The following is a 9,714-nucleotide window of genomic DNA, read 5'->3' as shown; positions in this document are numbered from 1 at the left end:
TTGGGCTTCTGGTCAGGCAAGATGGCCTTGATCTCTTTGTGCCCACTCCTCTGTTTGTTCTGGGAAAAAGAAGAGACCACTAAAGGAGACCTTGTATATTTAGCAAGAAGAAGGGGAACTAGTTTAGGGCCTGAAGAATGGAGGAGCAACAAGCAGCACCTAAGAGAAGACAACCCAGGCCCAGCATTCCTGACCTCCAACCTAGCATCAGAAGGCAGCCTGAGTGGGGCTGTTCCTCCCAAGGAATAAATGTGAAGGAACAGCAGGTAATGGTTTAGTTGCCAAGTTGTGCCTGACTCTTTGTGACCCCATGGACTGTAGCCGCCTGGGTTCTCTGTCCATGGAATTCTCCAGGCCAGAATCCAGATCCCCATGTCCTCTGCCAGGGGATCTTCCAACCCAAGGACTGAATCCAGGTCTTCACAAGGCAAGTGGATTCCTTACTGCCTGAGCCACCAGGAAAGCCCAAGAAACTCAATAATGGCATAGCTATTTGGAAAATAAAAGGATAAAAACGTATGTTAATATTAGATAAAGTTGACTTGAAAGCAAAGAAAATTTTCATAGACAAAGGAATACAAGGACATTACATAAAGGAAAAAAGAGTGGAATCCCTGGGTCAGGGAGATCCCCTGGAGGAGGGCATGGCAACCCACCTTAACGTTCTTCCCTGGAGAATCCCCATGGACAGAGGAGTCTGGCAGGCTATATAGTCCATGGGGTCACAAAGAGTTGGACATGACTGAAGTCACTTAGCACACATGTAAGAGAGGAAAACTTAAATGTCCTCACCAAGATGATTTTGAAAAGTACATATGTGAGGAGACATTAATAGATATGTTAATTAAATCAATGAGGAAATCCATTAATAATATATACCTATTTAAATTGTCCTGTATACATTAAATATCTTGCATTTTATCAGAAAAATATATTTTTAAAAAACTGAAAAGAGAAAAAGAGCAAAAATTTCAATGCTTTTATATAATTTTGTAAGTATTTCAGACATTACACTCGATATGTAAAAGGATTTTTTTCTTTTTCTCTATTCCAGATAATAACCAGTGGGATTCACTGGATATTCAGAAAAGGAAGAAACATTGGAAACTATCTAGGCAATCCTCCCATATTAAGGATATATAAGTAAATCCAAGAATGATTAACTCACTTATCTAAACTTATAAAACTTAGTGCAAAAGTAGCAATAGAAACCAGGTTTCCTAGGTTTAAGTGAATCTTTACCGAATTACCCAGCAAATGGAAATATCTCCTGTGCTCTGCAAAACTTGATCTTATCTCTTTCACAGAACTGATCATATTCCACCTTGTATTCACTATCCAGTTAGCATCAATTTTACCAAGTAAATTATATTCATTGAAGATTCAATCCTGGCATTTTTGTTCTTCTCTTTTATATTCTCACACATGGCTAAAGCTCTTTACAAATGCCTTCTCCCTGGAATACCCTCTCTGTCTTACCTGATTAACTCCTCTACATCTTTCAGATCTCAGTAAAAAACCACTTCCTCAAAACAGCATTTCCTGACTTTGACACAGCTCAGGTCTCCTTGTCATGTGGACATATGGAATTCTGTGCTTTTCCCTCTTGAACGTGTACCAGTTGTGGAACAACACTTAACTTTCAAATTCACTTCATTTTTGCTTTTCTATTAAAATTTTTAAGTCCTAATTTACAAAGTCCACATGTATGCTCTTCACTATAGTCCATTCTTTGCATCCAACAGGACATTGTTATCTGTTTGTTCAGTAAAACACTTCTACTCATGTAGATTAAAATGTCAATGAAGTTTTGATGCTCACAGCATACAGTGAACTAACACCATTGAGGTCTTTTCTCACCACCCAAAGCCTCATACCCTGATTTTTGGACATAATTACAGAACTAGAAATGTGGGGGCTTCCCTTGTGGCTCAGCTGGTAAAAAATCTGCCTGCATTGTGGGAGGCCTAGGTTTGATTCCTGGGTTGGGAGGATTCCCTGGAGAAGGGAAAGGCTACCCACTCCAGTATTCTGGCCTGGAGAATTCCATGGACTGCATAGTCCATGGGGTAACAAAGAGTGAGACACGACAGACCGACTTTCACTTTCACAGAACTGTGGATGCATTTGCTTTTAATTATTACCCTATTAGGTGGAAAACAATGGATGCTCGGCCTTTCACTTCACACACACTAGCCCTCACAGTTTCCTGTCCTAAGATAATGTGGTCATCGAGTCCCTGACTAAAGGCTGAATAGGACAGAACTAGAGACAGTGTTGTGAAAGTGCTGCACGCACTATGTCAGCAAATTTGGGAAACCCATCAGTGGCCACAGGACTGGAAATGGTCAATTTTCATTCCAATCCCAAAGAAAGGCAGTCCCAAAGAATGCTCAAACTACCACACAATTTCACTCATCTCACACGCTTGTAAAGTAATGCTCAAAATTCTCCAAGCCTGGCTTCATTAATATATGAACTGTGAACTTCCAGATGTTCAAGCTGGTTTTAGAAAAGGCAGAGGAACAGAGATCAAATTGACAACATCCGCTGGATCATCGAAAAAGCAAGAGAGTTCCAGAAAAACATCTATTTCTGCTTTATTTACTATGCCAAAGCCTTTCACTGTGTGGATCACTATAAACTGAGGAAAATTCTCAAAAAGACGGGAATACCAGACCACCTGACCTGCATCTTGAGAAACCTATAGGCAGTTCAGGAAGCAACAGCTAGAACTGGACATGGAAAAACAGACTGGTTCCAAATAGGAAAAGGAGTACATCAAGGCTGTATATTGTACCCTGCTTATTTAACTTATATGCAGAGCACATCATGAGAAACGCTGGGCTGGAAGAAGCACAAGCTGCAACCACAATTGCCGGGAGAAATATCAATAACCTTAGATATGCAGATGACACCACCCTTATGGCAGAAAGTGAAGAGGAACTAAAAAACCTCTTGATGAAAGTGAAAGAGGAGAGTGAAAAAGTTGGCCTAAAGCTCAACATTCAGAAAACTAAGATCATGGCATCTGGTCTCATCACTTCATGGGAAATAGATGGGGAAACAGTGGAAGCAAACTCAGACTTTATTTTGGGGTCTCCGGAATCGTGACAGATGGCATTTGCAGCCATGAAATTAAAAGACGCTTACTCCTTGGAAGGAAAGTTATGACCAACCTACATACCATATTGAAAAGCAGAGACATTACTTTGCCAAAAAGGTCTGTCTTGTCAAGTCTATAGTTTTTCCAGTGGTCATGTATGGATGTGAGAGTTGGACTGTGAAGAAAGCAGTGTGCCAAAAAATTGATGCTTTTGAACTGTGGTATTGGAGAAGACTCTTGAGAATCCCTTGGATTCAAGGAGATCCAACCAGTCCATCCTAAAGGAGATCAGTCCTGGATATTCATTGGAAGGACTGGTGCTGAATCTGAAACTCCAAAACTTTGGCCACCTCATGCGAAGAGTGGACTCATTGGAAAAGACCCTGATGCTTGGAGAGTTTGGGGGTAGGAGGAGAAGGGGACGACAGAGGATGAGATGACTGGCTGGCATCACAGACTCGAAGGGCATGAGCTTGAGTAATCTCCGGGAGTTGGTGATGGACAGGGAGGCCTGGCGTGCTACAGTTCACGGGGTCACAAAGAGTTGAACACTGCTGAGCGACTGAACTGACTGAGAGACAGTACCCTGAACCTGCCCTTGAGTCTACTTTTGACCATAAGATTCTTAACTTCCCTAGAGGAGTTCAGTTACTTAGCTGTACTCTGTGATCATGACAGATGAAAATACTTCAACGAGTATTGACAAATCAAATATTCTTACATTGTACACAAACGCCTAATCTCTCTTGGAATGTAAAAAAAAAATTCACCTCTTTACTGAAGTGTTACCTTCTTTTCCTAGATGAATATACCATCTTTCATCTTATTGCTTCCTAATTTCATTCTCACCATTTTTATCTCACTGACCACATCTGTCTTTAGTTAATTATTGAACAACACCAATTCCCACTGCATTAATTCAGCTTCCTTGGATCTATAAATGCTGCAACAACTACCCTGAAGTTACCATTTACTGAATATCCACCATGGCAGAAACTGGTATTTTTCAAAGACCAACTTATTTGTACCTTTTGAGGTAAATGTTACAAATAAAAGCAAAGTACTCAGCCTCTGGTATTTTGGATAAACTGACAACTGGACAAAATCTTAACTGCTATTACAGACAAAACTTCCTTTTGTGTTACTTTTTTTTTCCTTTGAGGAAAAACTTATATTAAGATAGCTTTCAGGTGAATAGAAATGGGACCAATATATTAATTGGAAAAACAAAAAAACACTGTTGCAGGAAACAAAAGTAGACAAATACTGCATCATCTGTATACGTGAAGACTCATTTTATTGGGAGCTGTTGGCTCAGACAGTAAAGTGTCCACCTGCACTATAGGAAGCCTGGATTCCACCCCTGGTTAGGAAGATCCCTGGAAGAGGTCATGTCAAACCACTCTAGTTTTCTTGCCTGGAGATCCCCATGGACAGAGGATCCTGGTGGGTTGCAATCCATGGGGTCTTCAAACCATGGGGTCATAAAGCGTTGGACACAATTGAGAAATTACACATAGCAAAATTCCTCAAGGTGACATACTGACATTTAGAAACAGTTTCTCTAACTAGCATGCTTAGCTACAACTCCTGCTTTTCCAAAGAAAGACCGAAGATAAATGTAGTATTCCAAAATAATCAATTAGTTTTTTCTATAAAGGAATTTTTCTTAAAGCTAAGTTAGAGAATTACATTGTGAGATAGAGCACATAGTGAGAAGTAGAAGAGATCCATACATGGAAGCTGCAAAACTAATCAATAATTTTCTTTTAAAGAAAAAGAATAAAACCTCAGTTTGGGTTCATGCTTTATACTGAGATTTGCATACTCTTTGGAAATGTAAAGGATTTTCTACTCTAATTTCCTTGTTTAGTTGAGAAAAGCAAGGCCTAGAGAAGTGAAGACAAGTTTTCTAAGTCAAAGAGCAGTTATGTTAGCATCCTGATGAGAGCCCAGTGACAGGGCTTAGGGTCCAGTTGCTTCATCTTTAGGCTGACAGGCTGGTGATTGGGGTTTCAGTAATGGTCTTGTCTTCAGGCTGAATTGCTTTTACTTTGGGAAACCTCTGTCTTTGCTCTTAACACCCTCAACTGATCCCGTAAAATTCACAATCTTTTGTTTAAATATTAATTACTTCCAAGGATATATCTTCCCACGTGAGCATGTCAAAGAACTACAATTTGAAAGAAATGTACAGTTCTATGGAGTATGTTACCTCGTGCCACAGGAATTCAATATCCATGCTACCTGATCCACATTCATGACTTGGAATAGAAAACAAGATTGAGAAATTTCTTTATTCCTGTTTAATCATGTCCAGTGTTTTAGTGCATGCAGGCTGCTGTTACAAAATGCCAGAGGCTGAGTGGTTTATAAACCACATTATCTATCACTGTTCTGGAGGCTAGAAGTCAAAGATCAGGGTGCCAGCATGGTTGAGTGAGTGAGGGCCTCTTCCAGGACATATCTCTGAATAGAAGGGATGAGCAAGTATTTCAGGCCTCTTTCACAAGAGCCCTAATCTCATACATGTGGGCTCTGCCCTCATGACCTAATTATTTCAAATGGTCCCACCATCTAAAATAGTCACTTTGGGATTAGGTTTTCAGCATATGAATTTTGGGAGAACACAAGCATTAGGCCATGGTACCCAACGAGGAGACTGACTGGTCTGAGGTGACCCAGTGCCTCATGCCACTGAATGCTCTGTGGTACTGACAGGAAGCCAAGGACTAAGGAATTATAGATTTCTCCTGGTATATAGCCAGGGGATTGCAGAGTTTGGAAGATACAGATAAAAACTGCCCAGGAAAAAGGCATATAGGGCAGGGTCAAAGATAGTGTGAGCATGGGACTTTTGGTTTCCCCTTCCCAGGGCGTCCTGGGCAGCTCTGTGTTCCCAGCACCTATGTGCCAGCAGTGAGCACTGCAGACACGGGAGCGCACTCCAGGCTCTGTGTCCAGTGGTTTTACTGGGGCTTCACCTCGTAGGCATGACCGACTGTCCACACAGCTGATCTCAGCTTCAAACCTCTCTAGAGATGCAGCTGATACTGCATGACCAAAACCCCCATCCTGAATCACGTTGTTCAGGTGGCCCAAACTTTTTACTCTAAATCAGTTAATTTGCATCCACACCAGGCTGTCCCAAGACCCTCACAAAAACAAAGGCACTTTTCTCAGTGTCAATCTTTGACACCTTTAGTCACCCTTTCTCAGAGAAAACAACCCTAGGGTTTAGAGAGGAGCTACCAGGAAACAAGTGCAAAGTCCAGACTTCCCTTTGGATGAGGCGGAGCCCTTCACTGCACAACTGGGTGGCTGGTTTTGCCTGAGGAGACTCCCCTGTTGTAACATCACATTAAGAAAATGTGAGGTGACAAACATTGGTCAGGCGTTTATCTTCTTCTGGTCTTTCTCTGAAATGCTTTTCCTGCATTACCTTCATTAATTCTTTTGCAACTCCATGAGGTGGACACTAGTTTGAATGGAATTATGGAGAGAAGTAAAATAAGGCTTGCTTAAAGATTCAGAGCTAGTGAGTGGTGGAGTGGGAGTATGTACAAAGGATACAGGAGCGCAAGGTTCATACTTAAAGCCACTATGTGGCAAAGATACCAACATTTCTTTTTTTAGCATTTTTATTTACTTGCTTGCCTTGTGTCTTATTTGTAGCACAGCCGGATCTTCCACCTCTCTTGTGGAATGTGGAATCTAGATCTGTGAGTGGGATTGAACCCCAGGCCCCCTTCAATGGGAGCACAGATTCTTAAGCTCTGGACAGTCGGGAAATTTCCAACACCGTTTCCATTTGGAGTAAATATTCACATGCAAGCGCATATCCAGAGAAGATTGTTGAGTCAATATTGTCCAGTTCTGTCTTTTTGTTCCACAGTATATGTGAAATAAGGAAGTTCCAATATTAACTCTTCTTGCTATCCATTTAACAGAAATAAATAAAAGACAGAAGACATGAAGACTTATCATAATCTCATGATGCCATGATCAAAGAAGGCTTAGGTGACAAGAGCATTTCATATGGTCTTCTTGCCTGGCATCCCAGAAATCTCTACACCCAGGGGCATCACACATTAATAAGATTCCAGATAGGAAAAGGCATCCCTTTCTTTATAAAACTGGAGAAGGGCAATTCTGAAATGGGAGGAGGAAAGAAGACCAGTATTTAAGCCTTCACATACTAATGCTTTCTCAAAGAGAGAAATTTAGAAAAGAATTCATATGACTGTTGAGAATCTGAAAATTGTTTCCATTAAAACTCTCCCCATCAGCATATGACATGTAAAACTTCAAGTACCACAGAATACCCTGGTGTGTTACCACGGTCTGAATGAACCACTATTTTAATGATTTTCTTAATTTCGGGTGAAGTTTTCTTTAAATTCCCATGTGACCAGTGGTGTTCATAATTGATGAATCAATTGGAATGGGGTTCCTGAAAATGGAGTGGACAGAAGAGTAATGTAATCTGAAGTCTAAGTGAAGAGATCGATACACAGAGGGACAAAGTAATTTTGACTTTTCAAGGAATGCTGGTTGGTGAGATGTGGTCCTCAGGTTCTATGTGAAAGAGTCCACTTCCTGCATAAACTGAGGACAGGGAAAAGGATGGAGTCTAAGCTCTGGTGGCAAGACAGAAGTGTTTCAGCCCACAGACCTTCATTATAGACTGAGTGAGCTCTCTGTAGGCAACGGTATCCAAAATAGGATACCAGCAACAGCAATACAAATGAACAAGTGATGGAGGAGCAACACAGACCTGTTCTAATCAACCCAACGTGTTCTTAGTGTGAAAATATTAATGACCTCCTGACCACTTAGTTCTACTTTTTAGTTCTACTTTTGTCTGAGAGAAAAGTTCCTCCAAGAAGGATAGTTCACACTCCTCCAGGAAGCCACATGGGGACTCTAAGGCATGGATTTACCATTTGCATCTAGAGTCACTTTTATAACAATATTGTGTCTCCCACCATTCAAGTGGGTGGCCTTGGAGACAGCAGTCACAATCGTGATTTTAAAGAAATATTAAATATAGATGTTCTTCTCTTGTACTGCCTGAAAACTTTAGAAACAGGTAATTGTGAAATTGTTTTTCAAAGATGGGATAGCTGCCTGCTTTTTAATTACCTTGATTACTGTAGAATATGCCCTAAGGTTAAAATTTCTTTTGCTGAGGAAAGTGACTTTTCCTACCACATCCTATCTGTCATCTTCTTCACTAAAATTCTCTTAGCAATGTAAGTTCTAATTTTTAATTTGTTAATACCCACTGTCCCCAGGAATCATGGCAAAGAGTTGGACATGACTAAGTGACTGAACTGAACTCTACTGAACGGAATATCCACTGTCCACAGGAAGTAGAAACTTTATGGACAAATGAGTACCCTATCTTAATATAAAGTGTCCCCATTTGGCTACTGTTCTTAAAGACCGAGATGGTCATTCTTTCCTACCAGCCAGAATTTTATTCAGTGCACATTTTTACATTTGTTTTCAGTTTTCTTCTTTTTCTCCAATTTCAACTTTAAGCATCTAATTTTTGTTTTAATTTTATTCCCCTATTGTGTCTCTAGTAACAGGATTTCTTAGTGAACATATCAGATTCAGTGTAAATTTCAGTCATGCTCTGTGATAAAGAATTAAACTGTGAGATATAAATCAGAATCATTAAAGAAACATTGTTCAGTTCAGTTAAGTTCAGTCACTCAGTCACGTCCGACTCTTTGTGACCCCATGAATCACAGCATGCCAGGCCTCCTTGTCTATCACCAACTCCCAGCGTTTACTCAAACTCATGCCCAACCAGTCAGTGATGTCATCCAGCCATCTCATCCTCTGTCGTCCCCTTCTCCTCTTGTCCCCAATCCCTCCCAGCAGCAGAGTCTTTTCCAATGAGTCAACTCTTCGCATGGGATGGTCAAAGTATTAGAGTTTCAGCTTCAACATCAGTCCTTCCAAGGAACACCCAGGACTGAGCTCCTTTAAGATGGACTGGTTGGACCTCTTTGCAGTCCAAGGGACTCTCAAGAGTCTTCTCTAACACCACAGTTCAAAAGCATCAATTCTTCAGTACTCAGAGTTCTTTATTGTCCAACTCTCAGATCCATACATGACCACAGGAAAAACCATAGCCTTGACTAGATGGACCTTTGTTGGCAAAGTAACGTGTCTGCATTTAATATGCCATCTAGGTTGGTCATAACTTTCCTTCCAAGGAGTAAGGGTCTTTTAATTTCATGGCTGCAGTCACCATCTGCAGTGATTTTGGAGCCCAAGAAATAAAGTCTGACACTGTTTCCACTGTTTCCCCATCTATTTCCCATGAAGCGATGGGACCAATGCCATGATCTTAGTTTTCTGAATACTGAGCTTTAGGCCAACTTTTTCACTCTCCTCTTTCACTTTTACTAATAGGCTTTTTAGTTCCTCTTCACTTTATGCCATCAGTGTGGTGTCATCTGCATATCTGAGATTATTGATATTTCTCCCAGCAATCTTGATTCCAACTTGTGCTTCTTCCAGCCCAGCGTTTCTCATGATGTGCTCTGCATATAAGTTAAATAAGCAGGGTGACAGTATACAGCCTTAAC

The sequence above is a fragment of the Muntiacus reevesi genome, chromosome 20 (genome assembly GCF_963930625.1).
Source record: "Muntiacus reevesi chromosome 20, mMunRee1.1, whole genome shotgun sequence".
Lineage (NCBI taxonomy): Eukaryota > Metazoa > Chordata > Mammalia > Artiodactyla > Cervidae > Muntiacus > Muntiacus reevesi.
The sequence above is the reverse complement of the archived record's forward strand: the minus strand, read 5'-3'. Positions refer to the sequence as shown.